Here is an 18,024-nt window from a genome sequence, read left to right as displayed (position 1 = left end):
TGACTCTCCTGGAGAAGTGGACCCAATGGATTGAGGGTCATTTTGCCATGGTCAAACAATTTATCTCCAAGCAGTCATTTTACTGGTGAGCAGCCTCTTCATAATTAACTTAGGCAGATCTTCAGAAATTAGACTATCTGTTACATGGACTGTATGAAGCATGGCTGAACCACTGAAGCTTATACTCCATGGGTCACCTTAGAAAAGCCAGGATTACCTCTGGTCCAGGAGGCATCATAAAAAAGCCTCAATGAAAATTTTTTTTTCTGTTGCATCAATATACTTAAATACAAAGAAATATAAGGCATATTTCCTCAGGCTTTAAGAGTAAGCTATTATTCAGATAAAAAAGAAAAATCATGCAGTTATAGAAAGTAGAATAGCAGTTGCTAATCACCACACTACAGCCATGTTGATAATAAAATGGGTACATCATATTCTGATGTACCATGTAAGACTTGCATACTGAAACTGAAACAATATGCTGAGTGAAAGGACCTTCATAAAACTGCTAATTATAATACACAGTTTGAGACAGAAATGTCACAATGTCTGGCTCCCTAGAGTCAACAATTAACTGTGAAAAAACTTTCAAGGGAGCTAGATCTTGATATAGTCTAACTTGAACATAATACTAAAATAAAACTAGCTAGTTACAACTATGCATTTTTGCATCATATTGAAATGCTAAGTACTCAACAGTCTGAATAGAGAGTATACTAGGAAGATACATACGTAAATCACTTAAAGGAGTTAAGCCTAATATGTGGAGACCAATGAAGTCAACAGACCTAAATTCTAACCTTGAGCTCAGCTTACATCTTCATTACCATAGAAAAGTAATTTATTTGTGCCTTGGTTTCTCTAATTCTAAAACAGAATTAATCTCTGAGGAATGTTTCAAGCAGAAAATGTGATAACAGGTTAAAATAAGCAAGCATGTTAGAGGAGTACTACAAAAACAAAGTCTGAATCTAATAGCTTTTTTTTTTCACGGTAGAGTGAAACAAACTACAAATAGAGAATCCAAATAATACCAGCACTGTTACTGACTTCCTGTGGAATTATAAGCATAGCACTCTGTCTTTTGGAGTCTGTTTGAAGAGGCAGCACTCTGTTGTACTGCCCATATCTGGATCTGGGTCACAGTCCTGGGTTTCAGTGAGGATCTGCATTAGAATTGGCTCAAAGAGGTAATAACATATACACTTACAGCCCAGGGCAAATGGGGGTGTTGCCTGATAGACTGGGGAAAGTAAAAGTCAAAACAAAACACTTTTGAGAATGGATAGAGGAAATACATAGTAATCTTAACTATGAAAAATTTTACATCAAGTTTCTCAAATAAAGACCTTATTTCTTAAAAATATAGAGAGAACTGAGTCAAATTTACAATAATAAGGGCCATTCTTCAAATGATAAATGGTCAAAGGATATGAAAAAGCAGTCTTAAGACAAAGTAATCAAAGTTATGTATAGTCATATGAAAACAGAGAGAATTGCAAATTAAAACAACTTTCAGATAACTCCCCTTCCCTCACCACACCATACCCCATTAGATTGGCTAATTTCCTTTTTTTCTTTCACATCATAATTAATATGAAAATGTTTTGCATGCCTGCAAATGTATAATTATCTAATTGCTTGCTTCTTAAAGAGGAGGGTAGGGTAGGGAGGAAAAGAATTTGGAACTCAAAAATTTTTAAAAACAAATGTTAAAAATTGTTTTTACATGTAATTGGGAGAAAATAAAATATCAAATTAGAGATAAACAAATGGAGAGGAACATCATGTGCAACAAACCCATAAAACTATTCAAAAGTAACCTATAAATAAAAATTTCTGTTTTTATTTTTTAAAAATTTACTAACATTTCTAATGATAACATTCAAACTTAATTATGGACCTTTCCAATAGCATTAACTGTTAACATGACCATAATTAATAAGAACAATTTGAAATCAAAATTTAACTAAGATTTGAGTGTAAAAGAGTACAAATTTAAAAATTATACAGTCAATATAGGTTTTTACTATAGGTATATCAAAATTCAATTCAAAATTCAAACAGGATTAGCTGCAAGGGGAATTATACCTACACAGGTCAAAGAATGAAGTTTTATCTTGAGAGAACAGAATTTTGAGTAAAAGTTAATAATGACTACCTATTACAGAGTAGACAAAATACTAGATATATAGCTCTTCTCTGTTAGCCTGTTTTTTTCATTAGATGACTCTACTTAAAAAAAAAATCAAATACAACATGGTACAACTGGAAGAAATCTTCAGAATGTCTATGTTCCATGATTCTCTGAAATGAATAATAGGATATGCTTTTACCACATTATACTAGCTATTGGATGTTATCTGAAATACTGTTAAAATATTTGGCATAAAAATGAGGTTTATATTTAATTTCTTTAGTCAATTCTATTACTTGTTAGTAACTGTAGTAAAACTTGAGTAACAGATAAAATTCAAACTCTTGATTAAAAGTGGTTTTAGAATTGCCAGAGTTTTTCTACTCAGCTGAGGTGCTGGTGAAGATGGCTCTAAGCAGCCATGATGGTCAGCCAAGATGGCATGATTCTAAAGTCCCACTGCCACAGAGAATGGCAAAAAAGAGTTTCCACATGATTTAATTCTCAGCCAGAGAGATAGGAAGATGAAAGGTTCCTCAAGCAAAAGTTCAGCAAATTGCCTCTCCTTATCTTGTTCCATCCAGCCAATAGTGAGATGCCATAGTGTCACAATACCAAAGTACATGCTGGTAGAAGATTCAGATCAGAAGAGTTAAGGTTGGCTAGTAGCCATGAACCAGAAGTATCTCTGTGAAAATTCATAAAGTACCTCTAGGCAAATGTGTGACAGCTGAAAGAATATCATTCCAAATTTATCCTCTTCCCAAGAAAATCATCTGCCCCTAAGCAGGAAGAGAGTTCTCCTGAAGAATTCAAATTGGCAATGGAGCTTTCAGGTCAAGTTATGCCCATCAGAAATGTGTATGAAAAGGAGAAAGCTTACATCACTACAAAAGATGAAAAGAATTTCAAGGCATTTGTCACTCTGCAAATGGCCTGAACCAATGCCCATCTTTTTAAAATTTGAGCAAAAAGGGACAAGGAAGCTGTAGAATCAGATGGGAAGAAGAAATAGCCAGCTATTGAGAACTCTCTATAAAATAAAACAGAACAAAAAAAGAACTGGTAATGAGTTAGAAAAATAATAATGTATTTAATAATGGCTTAAATTTATATAGCACCTCACAATATATGGTATATATATTCCTCATAACAACCCTGAGAGTTAGGTAAGGCAAGTATTATCCTATTCATTTTACAGGTAAGAAAACTGAGGCTCATTAGATGAAGTGTTTTATTGTTGATTAAAACTACTACATAGCACTCAAAAAAAAAGAGGCTTTAGTCAGAATAAATTAGATATAAAATGCTAGAACTCAACTACTATTCTTGTGTTAATCTTATAGAAATTATGGAGAGCTATGGATTACACCACAATGCAATCAGATGAATTCAAAACTATTCAAAGAGTAGACAGTCATTAACGATTCCATGTCAAAATGAAACCAAGTCTCCAGTATGATGCCTATGAGATTGGACAGCATTACATTTTCATCAATGACCTAGAGCTACATAAAAGCAAAAATGGCATGCTTATGTGCAGATTTCACAAAGCTTTAAAGAATAACCAATATAAAGGATCTAAAATGATCTTTACAAGCTAGAAAACTGGGATGCAACTAACAGAAGGCAACTTAATAGGAATAACTTGGGGTTCAAAACATCAATTTCACTCGTATAAGATGATATAGGCATGCTGAAAAAGTAGATCATGTGAAAAAGATCAAGAGGTTTTACAGGACTTTGAGCTCAATGAATTCAAGGATGTGATCTGGTATTCAAATAAATGCAATCAATGACTACATAAGTAATGACCTAGCATCCAGGACCAGTCTTGCTATACTCTTCCCTTGTCAGACCACATCTAGAACTCTGTGCTCAGTTCAAGACAACCAGATTAGAATGTATTCAGGGCAATGAAAAACTTCAAGTCCATGACATATGAGGATTAGTTGAAGGAACTTTACATGTTTAGAATATTAAAGACTCAGGACTGGCATGATAGTTGTTTCCAAGTATCTGAAGTATCCATTGTTGCATGGGGCAGCTAAGTGGCACAATAGAGTACCAGAACTGAAGTCAGAAACATCAGATTCCTGAGTTCAAATCCAGCCTTAGACACTTACCAGCTGTGACCTAAGCAAGTCACATAACCCTATTTGCCTCAGTTTCCTCCTCTGTGAAGTAGAGAAGGAAATGGCAAATCACTCCAGTATCTTTGCAAAGAAAAACCCAAATGGGATCACAAAGAATCAGACATGACAAACCACTGAATAACAACAAACTGTTGAATAGAAAATGCATATTTTGCTTGAGCCCCAGAGGACAGAACCAAGAACAATAAGTGTAAACTATGAAGATGCCAGGTTGTGAAAGGCTTTGAAAGGTGAACAGAAGACTTTTTATCTGATCCTGGTGACAGGAAGCCATAAGACTTTACTGAATAAGTGGTAATATGATCACAATGCAATTTCAAAGATCATTTTGAGAAATGAGTGAAGGATGGACTCAAGGGGGAAAAGATTTGAGGTAGAAAAAATAATCTGTAGGATAATGAAACACCCCAGGTGTGAAGTGATGAGGGCCTGTACCAAGATGGCACTTGTCAGTGGAGAGTGTAACCCAGTGTATATGTACCAGATGAGCATTCAAGTATTAGTTTACTGATAACTAGCTATCTCTCAATTTCCCCAAAGAGCAATTAGAAATGAAAAAATAACCATCAGAATTTTTAAAACTCTATTTTCCTTCCATAGACATGCTTTGTGTTGGCTGCTCATTGGTATACTCACCTGAAAATCAGCAAAGTAACTGTATAGAGCTGAAAATGGAAGACTTAAGTTCACACCACTGCCCTTAATGATGACAATGATTCTTATATGAGTAGGTACCTGGGAACTGAAAGTAGCCATCTTTTCCATGGTGTCCACAAGAAAAAGTTCTTTGTAAGGGCAATTTTTTTCTGCAATTTTCAGTCTTTGAAATGCTGAACACTAACATTAGGTTGTATATCTGATGTTTCTGCAACATTTCATCACTAGGATTCAACCAGCAAATTTGAAAAAGTCTAAGAAAAGAATCTCCTGTGACAGCTAGCTGTAGTTTGCTATACACACTAAGAGTCTTTGAAAGAGTTCCATAAGGGCAGCTAGTTTTATTTACTATCTTTTCCCCCATATATTAAATATCTATTAAGAGCCTACTATTTGACTAGCACCATCTTAAATACCAGGGCTACAGAGACAAAAGTGAGATAGTCCCTGCCCTCAAGGAGTTTATATTCTGTAGGGGAGATGTTACATATAACAGGTTTACAGAAATTTTATATAAATTAATTCAAGGTAATTATAAGGAGAAGATACTAGCAACTTTGGAGAACAAAAAAGACTCTGTAGGTGGTCTGTCTTGAAGGAGATAGAACAAATAATCAACAGTAATCCCATTAAGAAGGTTAGAAAATACAACACTAATGTTTTATACTAAATTGGTAAATGAAATCATTTGAAGACCAATATGTGACTAGTCCAGTGTACTAATTCTTTTTTGTCAGAGCAAACAGTTCTAATGTCCTTACATTATTTTTCTATTAAATAAATCTGATTGGCCATCATATATTGGAAACATTTGTCTGAAGGTTATGTTTCAGAAACAAATTTGCACATGAAGTAGAATACTGACTCTTCTTTGTTCTTCCAGGTACCTCCTATCTACACTTAATTACTTGTAATTTCACAATTAGATAAAACCCTGATGAAAACAAGGAATTAATTAGACTACAAAGTAGAGCCTAGCACATTCCCTTTTCTTACTCAAGAATTTCTCAAGGTAGAAAGTGCCTAAAAGCCAAATACTGATATATTAACTCAAAAGGAGTAAAATGTTCAAATTGTTGCAAAAATTTAACAATAAACCACAGTAACAATGGCCTAATTTTTTAAAAAAATTAAAATTTTCCTAACTGAATAATTAGCAGCTAAGAAAACAATATATGGAAGTGACAGTCTGGCAGAGGGCACAGCACATTCTTGCCATTGCAAAGATATGTGATTGAACTCTTCCTGAGAATATTCTGAAACACAAGATTTTCAGACTCAAACCTGATAAGAAAACAGCCTTAAAAATGAGTGATAATTCTATCTGATTTCTTCCCTAGGGGTTAATATTAAAATGTTAAAGGAGATTCTGATAGCAATGTAATTTAAAAGAAGATGCACCACTTCAGAACTCTGACTCCTGAGGCTGACAAAACAGCCAGTTTGAGAGACAGTGCAGAACAGTATGGCTTGGTGGAAAACATTTTTGGACTTCCCAGACATGAAGACCTAAGCCTCACTCTCCTTCCTGTCAAGTTACTAGCTATATGACCATGGCAAGTCCTAACCTCTTCTAAGTCATGTTCTTGAAGAAGAGGAATAAAAGATATCATCAAGAAACAGAATACTAGTAAGAGCAAGTGGGCAAAGGAAGACAGGAGGTGATCCAGAAAACCCTACACTCCCAGTATCAGAAGAAATTGAGAGAGGTTTCCTGTATGTTGGGCAGCTCCTCTGTGATAAACTTATAAGAAAATATAAACAAGAGTACATGGGAAGCACGGATGGATAACAACCTGCACCACTGGAAAGAACTTCCAAATCAGTGAGATCATAGACTCATTAAACTGAGTTGCTACATAGATGTTTCGATCATATTTGGAAGTCTTAAATCTTCAAGACCATTCAGAATATCAATATTGTTCTTCAAATGTATATAAGTCACTCCAGATTGTACAAGGTGGAACTGAATTTTGTCACAGATCTCTCACTTTTAGCTGACAGAAATTAAAGTTGATGGCCTTTTCTGGTATTGCAAAAAAAAAAGATTACATGATCATAAATTTGGCGTAAAAGAGGCCATGATATTAATTTAGTCTCACACCTTCATTTTAAAGGTAAGGAATGGAGGTCCAGAAAGGTCATGTAACTTGCCCAAGATTTCAGAATAGTAAATGGTAGAGCAGAAATCCAAACTCAAAACTGTCTGATTCTAAACCCAGGATTCTTTCCACTTTTCCATAGTACTTCTTATCTTGAGTATTTTCTATTAAAAGTTACAATTTAATAAAGAGAATAAAAAACTTATATCAACTTAGTAACCACTTGCTATCAACATACTGTGATGGTGGTGGTGATAATGAATTTATATAGTACTTCAAGGTTCAAAAAGTGCTTTATGTATGTTATCTCATTTAATCCTGAAGCTAATCTATTATTATCTTTATTTTACAGACGAGGAAACAAGAAATGAGAGAGTTAATTGTTTTGCCTATTGGAAATCAAGATCTGAACTCCAATCTCCTGACTCTAAAGTCAAAGTACCATTTATCCCCTGTACCACCTATCTCACTGAATTAATATGTAAAATTTCTCTAGACATAAATATCTAATGTTTTGTTCACAAAGTAGGGTAAATTATTAGTTAGATTTACTTTTATTAGGCTTCCTTATCGGGTCAGAATTTTTATTTCCACCACATAGATAAGAACAACACACTCTACCAAATATGTGGTCAAATCCCAACTCCTATTTTAGCCACATTAGCCACAGTGTTTCTCTCCCATTTCCATACTTGTTATCAAAACAGTGTGATGAGAAAAGAAATTAAAAAAAAAAACACAAATCTAAGACTCAGTAAATACATAATGTAACATAACAGGGCTTTCACCACTTTGATCCACAGACTTTCAAAACAAAGTGTCTAAAAAATAGGAAGGATATCAACAAAATATCAATTAACTCGATACACTGAGAATTGTGGGAAAACAAATGAAGCATTTATTAACTTCAAAGCACCATGACAAGTTCTGAAAATACAAATACAAGAGGAAGACAGTTCCTAATATCAAGGAACTCACATTCTAATGGGGTAGACAACACATAAGGACGGTTCCAGAGGCAAGTGACATAGAAAAGTTAAAGTTAGTAGCTCTTCTTTCATGTCATTTCTACTGATAAAATTGTATCGATTTCTAATATTGAACCTTTAAATGGTGGCATAGATATTTTTCCCCCGAGGTCTTCAGTGGATGTAGCACTTGCAAGAGCAGTTGCCAGGCTACATTATACCCATATGAGTTGCTTCCCAGAATGATGGCTGGGGGACTGGGCTCCTGGAAGCATTGCTATTTCAAAGGCTTTTGGGTTCAAGATACTGGGCTGTCTCCATTAGGATCTGAAGGGAGATGGTGCTTAAATTGGTGGTGGTTTGACCTGCCGGATAATTGCTGCCTCCTGTCCTGCTGTACTACTCCAGCTTGCTGCCCTATGTGCAGCAGTTGTTGGAGATGGCTGTCCCTTTCATCACAGGTGCTACTTCTCTAGGTGACAGCTATGTGGTCTCAGCAGGAAGCTGGATTGGTGGTGTAAGAAGTGTTGTCATTGCCAGATCTCCTGAGCCCATGTGAGTGTTAGTGATAGGCAACAGTTTTTTCTGATGATGATGAAGACCTCATCTACAAAATGCCATCTTCCAGCGATGGCTAGGGCTAATGAGGCTGGCCTGGAAGCAGATTGGAGGGTTTATGTGGTGCTACTGTTCCCAAGATTCTTGGATGCAGGGTCCTGAACCAGTTTCATCAAAGTCTGAGGAGAGATAGTGGTCAAAGTGATCCTGGTGGTTTGACTAACGTGGCACACACTCCCTCCAGTTTCATGTAGGTTAGTTTGCCTACCTTATATCAAAGGGCAGTGTGTTAGGATGTGGAGGACCCCACAACTCTCACAAAATCCAGTAAATATCTAAAAATGCATAGAAGGAGCAATGAAAAAGAAAATCAAAGAGAAATGGCCATAAATGCCTTCATCTAGACTGCACAAAAAGATTTCAAGAATTCTGTGGATGCTCTGAATAGAGCTGGGTCAAAGGAAATGGAAGACAACAAGAACATGAGCAGAGTCAATCTGAAGCAGAGGAAAAGGCTGTGACAGTCACCATAACAAGAGTGATGGCTACACAAGTGTCAAGAGAACTCAGGCAGCCCTATTTACTGTTGGTGACAGGTACAGTAATCTCATCAGTAAAGCACAGCAAGACACAGGTCCAGATCAGCCCCAGGAATTGTAGGACACAAGCCTAAGCAATTTGTACTCAAGCAGCCCACATCTGTGGCACACACAGAAGAAGAAAGGGCCAGGGCAGACCTGGGAATCAAAGCACCTATTTTTTGGTGTCTTGAAAGAGATCTGCTGGGACTCACCTGAGCACTCCCCTAAATACCTGTAAAAAATGACTCCAAACAAATTCTAGAGCAGCAGAACCCACAAAGAGGCATAGTGAACAAATTTCCAGCCCAAAACAACCTGGAAGGTCGACAGAAAAGGTCTGTTGTACCACAATGAGAGAGGAAAGCAGTTCAGCACAGATCACACCACAGCAGACCAGGCCCCAGCACCTAGCAAACCCAGAACAGGCCTCAGGATGATTGAATAAGTGCCAGCAGTAGAGGTTTCCAGATTTCTCAGCCCATAGATACCAAAGACAACTTAGAATGTAAGCAGGAAATGTCCATCAGACCTGGGTGAAAGAGGAGCTCAGTCTAGCACAGGCCATGCCAGCACAGGCAGCTCCATTAAACCAAGAGCAGGCCTTAGGAGTGACTGAATTAGCACAGGCTGATTCTGGAGCTCTCAGTATACAGATGGAAAGGAGACTGAACAATTCATCAGAAAGAGATCACAAGGGTCACTTTGCTAGCACCAAGGCAGAACTCTTGTTTTGCTCATACTTGGATCTGGGTCACAATTCTGGGTGGCACTCCCAGGGCAAGGAGGAGCACTGGCACAGCACAGCTTGCAGCAGCAGTGGAGAGGGGACCCTCCTCACAGATAAAGGACAAAAAGAGTGCCTATGATTGCTCAAAGACCAGAATACAAGCTAGGAGAAGAGTAAATATGTCTCCTGAGATCATACCACCTTGGAAGAACTGAAAACTTACAGGTTCCTAGAAGCACCTCTCAAAACAGTTGCATAAAACTGAACTGAAACTTGCGACAGTTTGCCCTCCATATTGGAAGCAGAGACCTACCTTAACAAAGAGTTAACAGTTAAGCAATGTACTGGTATAACATCAAGCACCCCACATACACAGGATGGCCTGCTATACAGGTTCTTAGATCTGCTTTTCTAAAAGGAAAGTAACTTTTGAGGGGTCAACAATCTACTTTAATCAAGCACATATATGTCAGCACCCCGAACTTCCAAGAAAATATAAGGAGAGAATAAAGACCAACAGATAAGGCTTCCAACTGTCTGACTATAAGGAACACATATATCACAGATCAACAGATCCAACTGTTTGACCATTACATACATAGTTACCAGAAAGAGGAGCACCAACATCTGAGTTTTCAAATTCAAGGGGTTACTTGGAGACTACCAAAAGTCTCGTCTGACCAAATAAACACTTCCAATGAGTAAGCCCCAAAACAAAACCTCACCTCATTGTGTGTGTGTATGCATACATACATACATACATATACATACACACACACACACACACACACACACACACACACACACACACACACACACACTTTTCAGAGCCAGAGGGCATCACCACCTTTGAGAACCAGTGCCTCATTAGAAATTAACAAAAAGTGTGGGTCTTCCTACAAAACAAATCTCCCCTAATCAAACTTCCCTTAATGGACTTTCCCGTTAATGTCCAGGGAAGATCTTTAACTCTCATTAACATTACAGTTGGAAAAATGAGCAAACAATGGGGAAAAAAACTGACTATAGGAACTTACTTTGGTTACAAGGAAGATCAAAACACACACTCAGAAGACAATAAAGGCAAAGCTCCCACATCAAAAGTCTTCAAGAAATATGAATTGGTTTCAGGACATGGAAGAGCTCAAAAAAGACTTTGAAAATCAAGTGAGAGAAGTAGAGGAAAAATTGGGAAGAGAAATGAGAGTGATGTAAGAAAGTCATGAAAAACAAGTCAACAGACTGCTAAAGGAGACAGAAAAAAATACTGAAGAAAATAATATTTAAAAAAAAAAAAAAAGACTAGGCCAAATGGTAAAAGTGGCTGAAAAAGTCAATTAGGAGAAGAATAGCTTAAAAAACAGAATTGGCCAAAAGGAAAAGAAGGTCCAAAAGCTCACTGAAGAAAATAATTCCTTCAAAATTAGAATAGAGCAAATGGAAGTTAATGACTTTATGAGAAATCAAGACATCATAAAACAAAACCAAAAGAATAGAAAAAATAGAAGACAGTGAAATATCGCATTGGAAAATAATTGACCTGGAAAATAGATCCAGGAGAGATAATTTTAAAATTGTTGAACTACTTGAAAGCCATGATCAAAAAAAGAGTCCAGACATCATCTTTCAATCATCAAGGAAAACTGCCTTGATAGTCTAGAATCAGAGGGTTAAATGGAATTGAAAGAATCCACTTATCACCTCCTGAAATGAAAAAATGGAAGATAATGTGAAATATCTCATTGGAAAAACAACTGACCTGGAAAATAGATCCAGAAGAGACAATTTAAAAATTATGGGCCCACCTAAAAGCCATGATCAAAAAAAGAGCCTAGACATCATCTTTCATGAAATTATCAAGGAAAACTGCCCTGATATTCTAGAACCAGAGGGCAAAATAAGTATTCAAGGAATCCACAGATCTCCTCCTGAAAGAGATCCAAAAAGAGAAAATCCTAGGAACACTGTGGCCAAATTCCAGAGTTCCCAGATCAAGGAGAAAATATTGCAAGCAGCTAGAAAGAAACAATTCAAGTATTGTGGAAATACAATCAGGATAACACAAGATCTAGCAGCTTCTACATTAAGGGATCAAAGGGCATGGAAGAGGATATTCCAGAAGTCAAAGGAACTAGGACTAAAACCAAGAATCACCTACCCAGCAAAACTGAGCATAATACTTCAGGGGAAAAATTGGTCTTTCAATGCAATAAAGGACTTTCAAGCATTCTTGATGAAAAGAACCAGAGCTGAAAAGAAAATTTGACTTTCAAACACAAGAATGAAGAGAAGCATGAAAAGGTAAACAGCAAAGAGAAGTCATAAGGGACTTACTAAAGTTGAACTGTTTACATTCCTACATGGAAAGACAATATTTGTAACTCTTGAAACTATTCAGTATCTGGATACTGGGTGGGATTACACACACACACATGCACACGCACACGCACACACACATAGAGACAGAGTGCACAGAGTGAATTGAAGAGGATGGGATCATATCTTTAAAAAATGAAATTAAGGGGTGAGAGAGAAATATATTGGGAGGAGAAAGGGAGAAATGGAATGGGGCAAATTCTCTCTCATAAAAGAGGCAAGCAAAAGACTTATTAGTGGATGGAAAAAGAGGGGAGGTGAGAGAAAAACATGAAGTTTACTCTCATCACATTCCACTGAAGGAAGGAATAAAATGCACACTCATTTTGGTATGAAAACCTATCTCACAATACAGGAAAGTGGGGGATAAGGGGATAAGCAGGGTGGGGGGGATGATGGAAGGGAGGGCATGGGGAGGAGGGAGCAATTTGAGGTTGACACTCATGGGGAGGGACAGGATCAAAAGAGAGAATAGAAGTAATGGGGGACAGGATAGGATGGAGGGAAATATAGTTAGTCTTAGACAACACGACTATTATGGAAGTCATTTGCAAAACTATACAGATTTGGCCTATATTGAATTGCTTGCCTTCCAAAGGGAAGGGGTGGGGAGGGAGGGAGGAAGAGAAGTTGGAACTCAAAGTTTTAGGAACAACTGTCAAGCACTGTTCTTGCTACTAGGAAACAAGAAATACAGGTAAAAGGGTATAGAAAGTTATTTGGTCCTACAGGACAAAAGAGAAGATGGAGACAAGGGCAGAGAGGGATGATAGAAGAGAGAGCAGATTGGTGATAGGGGCAATTACAATGCTCGGTGTTTTGGAGGGGGAGAGGGGACAAAAGGGGAGAAAATTTGGAACCCAAAATTTTGTGAAAATGAATGTTAAAAGTTAAATAAATAAATAAATGAATGAAAAAGAAAAGACCAGAGATAAACAGAAAATTTGACTTTCAAAGACAAGACTCATGAAGTACATGGGAAGATGTCCATCAACTGGAAAATGGCTGTACAAGTTGTGGTATATGAATGTGATGTGTTATGAGAAATGATGAACAGGTGAACTTCAGAAAACCTGGAAAGACTTATACAAACTGATGCTGAGTGAAATAAATAAAACCAGAACATTATACATAAAAGCCACAATGTGAGAGGACTGTTTCTGATAGACTTCACCCTTCACAGAAATGCAAGGACCTGAAAACATGCAAGGACCTAAAAAAATGCAAGGACCTACATTTCCAAAGGATTCTTGATGCAAAATGCCATCCACATCCAGAGAAAGAAGTATAGAATCAGATTGCAAAATGAAGCAGACTATTTTCTCTTTTGTTATATTTTCTTTTGTTTTTTCTCATGGTTTCTTCCATTCATTTTAATTCTATGCAACATGACTAATGTGAAAATGTGTTTGATAAGAATGTATGTGTAGAACTCATATAAGATTGCATGTCCTCCTTGGGGAGGAAGGGGGAGAAAATTTAAAACTTATGGAAGTGATTGTTGAAAACTGAAAACAAATAAATTAATTCAAAAAATTGTTTTTAAAAGAAATGCATGGAAAGGTAAATAGGAAAGAGAAATCATAATGGACTTATTAAACTGTATACATTCCTACATGGAAAGATGATATTTGTAATTCACAAGATCTTTCTCATTATTAGGGTAGTTAGAAGGAGTATATATAGACAAATGGAACAGATGTGAGTTGAATATGAAGGGAGATATCTAAAAAACAAAGTTATGGGGTAACAGAGAAATGTACTGGGAAAAAGAAAAAGGGATAGGTAGAATGGGGTAAATTATCTCACATAAAAGAAGAAAAAGCTTTTACAGTGGAGATGAAGAGCGGGGAGGTGCAAGGGAGTAAGCGAACCCTATTCTCACCAGAACTGGCTCAAAGAGGAAATAACATATACACTCAGTTGGGTATTAAAAAATCTATCTTATCCTACAGGAAAGTAGGAGGGAAGGGGATAAGAGAAAGGGGGTGATAGAAGGGTGAGCAGATTGGGGAAGGAGGTAGTCAGAAGCAAAACACTTTTGAGAAGGGAGAGGGTGAAAGAGGAGAGAGAATATAATAAATAAAGGGGGAAACAGGAAGGAGGGAAATATTAGTCTTTCACAACATGACTATTATGGAAATGTTTTGCATGACTACACCATGTATAACCTATATTGAATTGCTTGCCTTCTCAATGGGGGTAGGGAGGGAGGGGAAGTAAGGGAGAGAATTTGGAACTCAAAGATTTTTAAATGAATGTTAAAATTGTTTTTACATGAAACTGGAGAAAAATAGAATACCAGATGAAATATTTTTAAAAAGAAAAAGATTCACTATCAGTATAATCAACATCTGTTGGGGGCCTATAACACCCCAATCATGAGGGATAAGGAAAATTCTGGGTTTGGACTTCTGCAAGGAGAAGGAGACAGAGAAGGTGGCAAGGCCAAAGCTAAATTAATCACAAGGAGATTAAACCAAAACAAAGAAATTACTTCAAAAAGTGAAGCCTGGTCTTAGCTAATGCATCCAGGTCAGGTCAGAACCTGTCCACACCATCTAAGAAAAGAAGAGGGACCCAAGCATAAAGCCCTAATCTAGAACCAGAGAGGTGAGTAAATGGAAGAAAACAATAAAGTAATGAAAAAATATTAAGGAGCAAGAGAAATCTAAGAGGTAGACCCATAAAAAAATTTTAACAAGTTCAAGTAGAACCACAGAGAAAAGAATATCTTCCTTGGCCACAAGGAATAGAAGAGTAATTGGAAAAAAATGAAAAGGAAATAAAAAATATAATTTAAAAAAAGTTATTGCTTTTTTTTTACATTTCAAATATTTCTCTCAGTATTTCACCCCCTCTAAACATTCAAAGGGTCTTCTCATGACATAAAAAATATTTTTAAAGAAAAAAAATCACCAAAACTGATCAATGCATCAAAAAAAAGTCTGAAAAGCTGGGCAATGTTCCATCTCCATGTACTTTCTAACTTTGAAAAGGAGTTAAGAGGCTAAGGAATGTCCTCTCATATCTCTTTTTTGAGGCCATATTTATTCTTTGAAAAAATGTAATGTTACTGGGGTGGGGGGAACAGCAAGGGAGAAAGATGGCAAGAAAAGTAAATAGCTAACAACAGATGTTTTTAAACATTACCCAAGAACTAAACTCCCTGAAAATCAGGATGGACCAAAAAAAAAGCAATGACTCCATGAAACAACTAGAAATAATAAAACTTAATCAAAAGTTCAAAATAAAAAGCCTGTATACCCTATTTCAGGAAATTATTAATAACAACTGCCTGGATCTAGTAGGACCATTCATCTACTTTGTTTTCAGCTCCTAGCTACAACAAAAAAGGACTTCCATAAATATTTTGACGTATATGGAATTTTTCTATTTTAGATGACCTCTTCGAGGCATATGCCTACCAGTAGAATCACTAGGTCAAGGGATATATTCAGCTACTTCATTTGTATATTTCCAAACTGAATACAGGAAAGCAGTGGAAAAACTTTTCCTTGTTAAATAATTATTATAAGGGGTGGCTCTCTGAGAATGGGTAGGTGTACAGACACAAAGGGAGATCTAAGCGAGGGAAAAAGAAAAGATATCAATAGAAATCTATTTTTAAACAGAGGTGGATCTATGGAATGATCAGTGAAACGAAGTACAAAATATACAGAAATAAACAAATATAAGAGTTTAATGATCAATAAATCCAAAGACCCTAGGAACCAGGCTATTTGACAAAAACTGCTAGAAAAACTGAAACAGAGTTTGGTAGAAATTAGGTATAAGCCAAATTTATAAGCCCCAATTGATTCCCCAATTGATAAATGGTCAAATGATACGGACAATTTTCATGGGAAGAAATCAAAGATCAATAGTCACATTAAAAAAAAGTTGTATATCAATAATGGAGAAATGCAAATTGAAGTAAATCCAAGGAACCTCCTCCTCATACCCATCAGATTGGCTATGAGAACAAAAAAGGAAAATGATATAATGCTGGAGAAGATGTGGGAAAATAGGCACACTAAAGTACTGTTGGTGAAGTGGTGAACAAGTCAAACCATTCAGAGAAGCAATCTGGAACTATGTCCAAAGGACTATAAAATTGTGGATACTCATTGACCCAGTAATACCACTACTAGGTGTATACTCCAAAGAGATCAAAAGAAAAGGAAAAGAACCCACATATACAAAAATATTTATATCAACTTCTTTTGTGGTGGCCAACAACAGAAAGCTGAGGTGATACCAATCGGGGAATGACTTAAACAAATTTATGGTATATAATAATGTAATGGAATACTACTGTTTCATAAGAAATGATGAGCAGGCGAGTTTTCAGAAAAACCTGGATTTACATGAAGTGATACAAAGTGAAGTAAGTAGAACCAAGAGAACACTGTACACAGTAACAGCAACACTGTACAATGACTAAGTTTGACAGATATGGGTCTTCTGAGCAATGTAATGATCTAACACAATTCCAAAAGACCCAAGATGGAAAAAGTTATCCACATTCAGAAAAGGAACTATGGAATCTGAATGCAGAATTAAGCATATTATTTATTGTGGGATTTTTTTGTTTCTTCTGTCTCAAGGTTTCTCCCATTGGTTCTAATTCTTCTTCATAACATGACTAATGTGAAAATATGTTTAATACGAATGTATGTGTATAACCTATATCAGATTGAATGTCATCTTGGAGAGTGGGGGAGGGGTGAAAGGAGGAGAAAATTTAGAATTAAAAATTTTATGGAAGTGAATGATGAAAACTAAAAATTAATTAATTAAAAAAGGAAATTATGAAGAAGATGGTTTCAGAAAAACTTGGGAAGATTTAAACGAACTGGTGCCAAGTGAAGTGAGCAGAACCAGAAGGATTTACACAATTATAACAATACTGTAAAGAAAAACAACCATGAAATACTTAGGAATTCTGATCAATACAATGATCTAGCACAATTCCAAATGACTCATGATAAAAAATGTCCGCCTCCAAATAGAGAACTAGTGGGCTCAGAGTGCAGATTAAAACATTTGCTTTTTCTTTTTGAAATATGGCTAAAATAGAAATGTTTTGCAAGACTCCATACATAAAATGAATACTGTATCTTTTGCCTTCTCAATCGGGGGGGGGGGGGGTACATAGAGAGAATTTGAGATCCAAAATAAAATCAATTTTAAAAAAAAATTTTAATCAGATTGGCTAACATAAAAGAATGGGAAGATGATAAATGTTGGAGAAGATATGGGAGAATTGGAACACTAATTCGTTGCTGGTGGAGCTGTGAGCTGATCCAACCATTCTGGAGAGCAATTTGTAGCCCAAAGGGCTACAAAAATCTGCATACCCTTTGACCCAGCAATATCACTTCTGGGACTCTATCCCAAAGAGATCATAGAAATGGGAAAGAGTCCCACATGTACAAAAATATTTATAGCAGCTCTCTTTGTGCTAGCCAAACTGGAAATCAAGGGGATGCCCATCAATTGAGGAATGGCCGAATAAATTATGGTATATGAATGTAATGGAATACTATTGCACTATAAGAAATGATGAACAGGAAGACTTCAGAGAGGCCTGGAAAGACTTATATGATCTGATGCTGAGTGAAAGGAGCAGAACCAGGAGAACTTTGTGTACAGCAACAAGCACAGTGTGTGAGAGTTTTTTCTGGTAGACTTGAAACTTCATTGCAATGCAAGGACTTAAAAAAAAATTCCCAATGGTCTTTTAAGGCAAAATG

General features: G+C 36.4%; 1 protein-coding gene and 1 pseudogene across 2 annotated transcripts in view; one reads left to right on the top strand and one right to left on the bottom strand.

Annotated features, from left to right (window-relative positions):
- USP32 (ubiquitin specific peptidase 32) overlaps window positions 1–18,024 on the bottom strand; it is a 262,811-nt gene that overhangs the window by 141,453 nt on the left and 103,334 nt on the right. The window lies entirely within an intron of this gene.
- LOC140528776 (large ribosomal subunit protein eL13 pseudogene) lies at window positions 2,562–3,080 on the top strand (annotated as a pseudogene).

Source organism: Notamacropus eugenii, chromosome 2 (assembly GCF_028372415.1).
Source record: "Notamacropus eugenii isolate mMacEug1 chromosome 2, mMacEug1.pri_v2, whole genome shotgun sequence".
Lineage (NCBI taxonomy): Eukaryota > Metazoa > Chordata > Mammalia > Diprotodontia > Macropodidae > Notamacropus > Notamacropus eugenii.
Note: the sequence above shows the minus strand (reverse complement) of the source record. Positions and strands in the feature narration are given on the sequence as shown.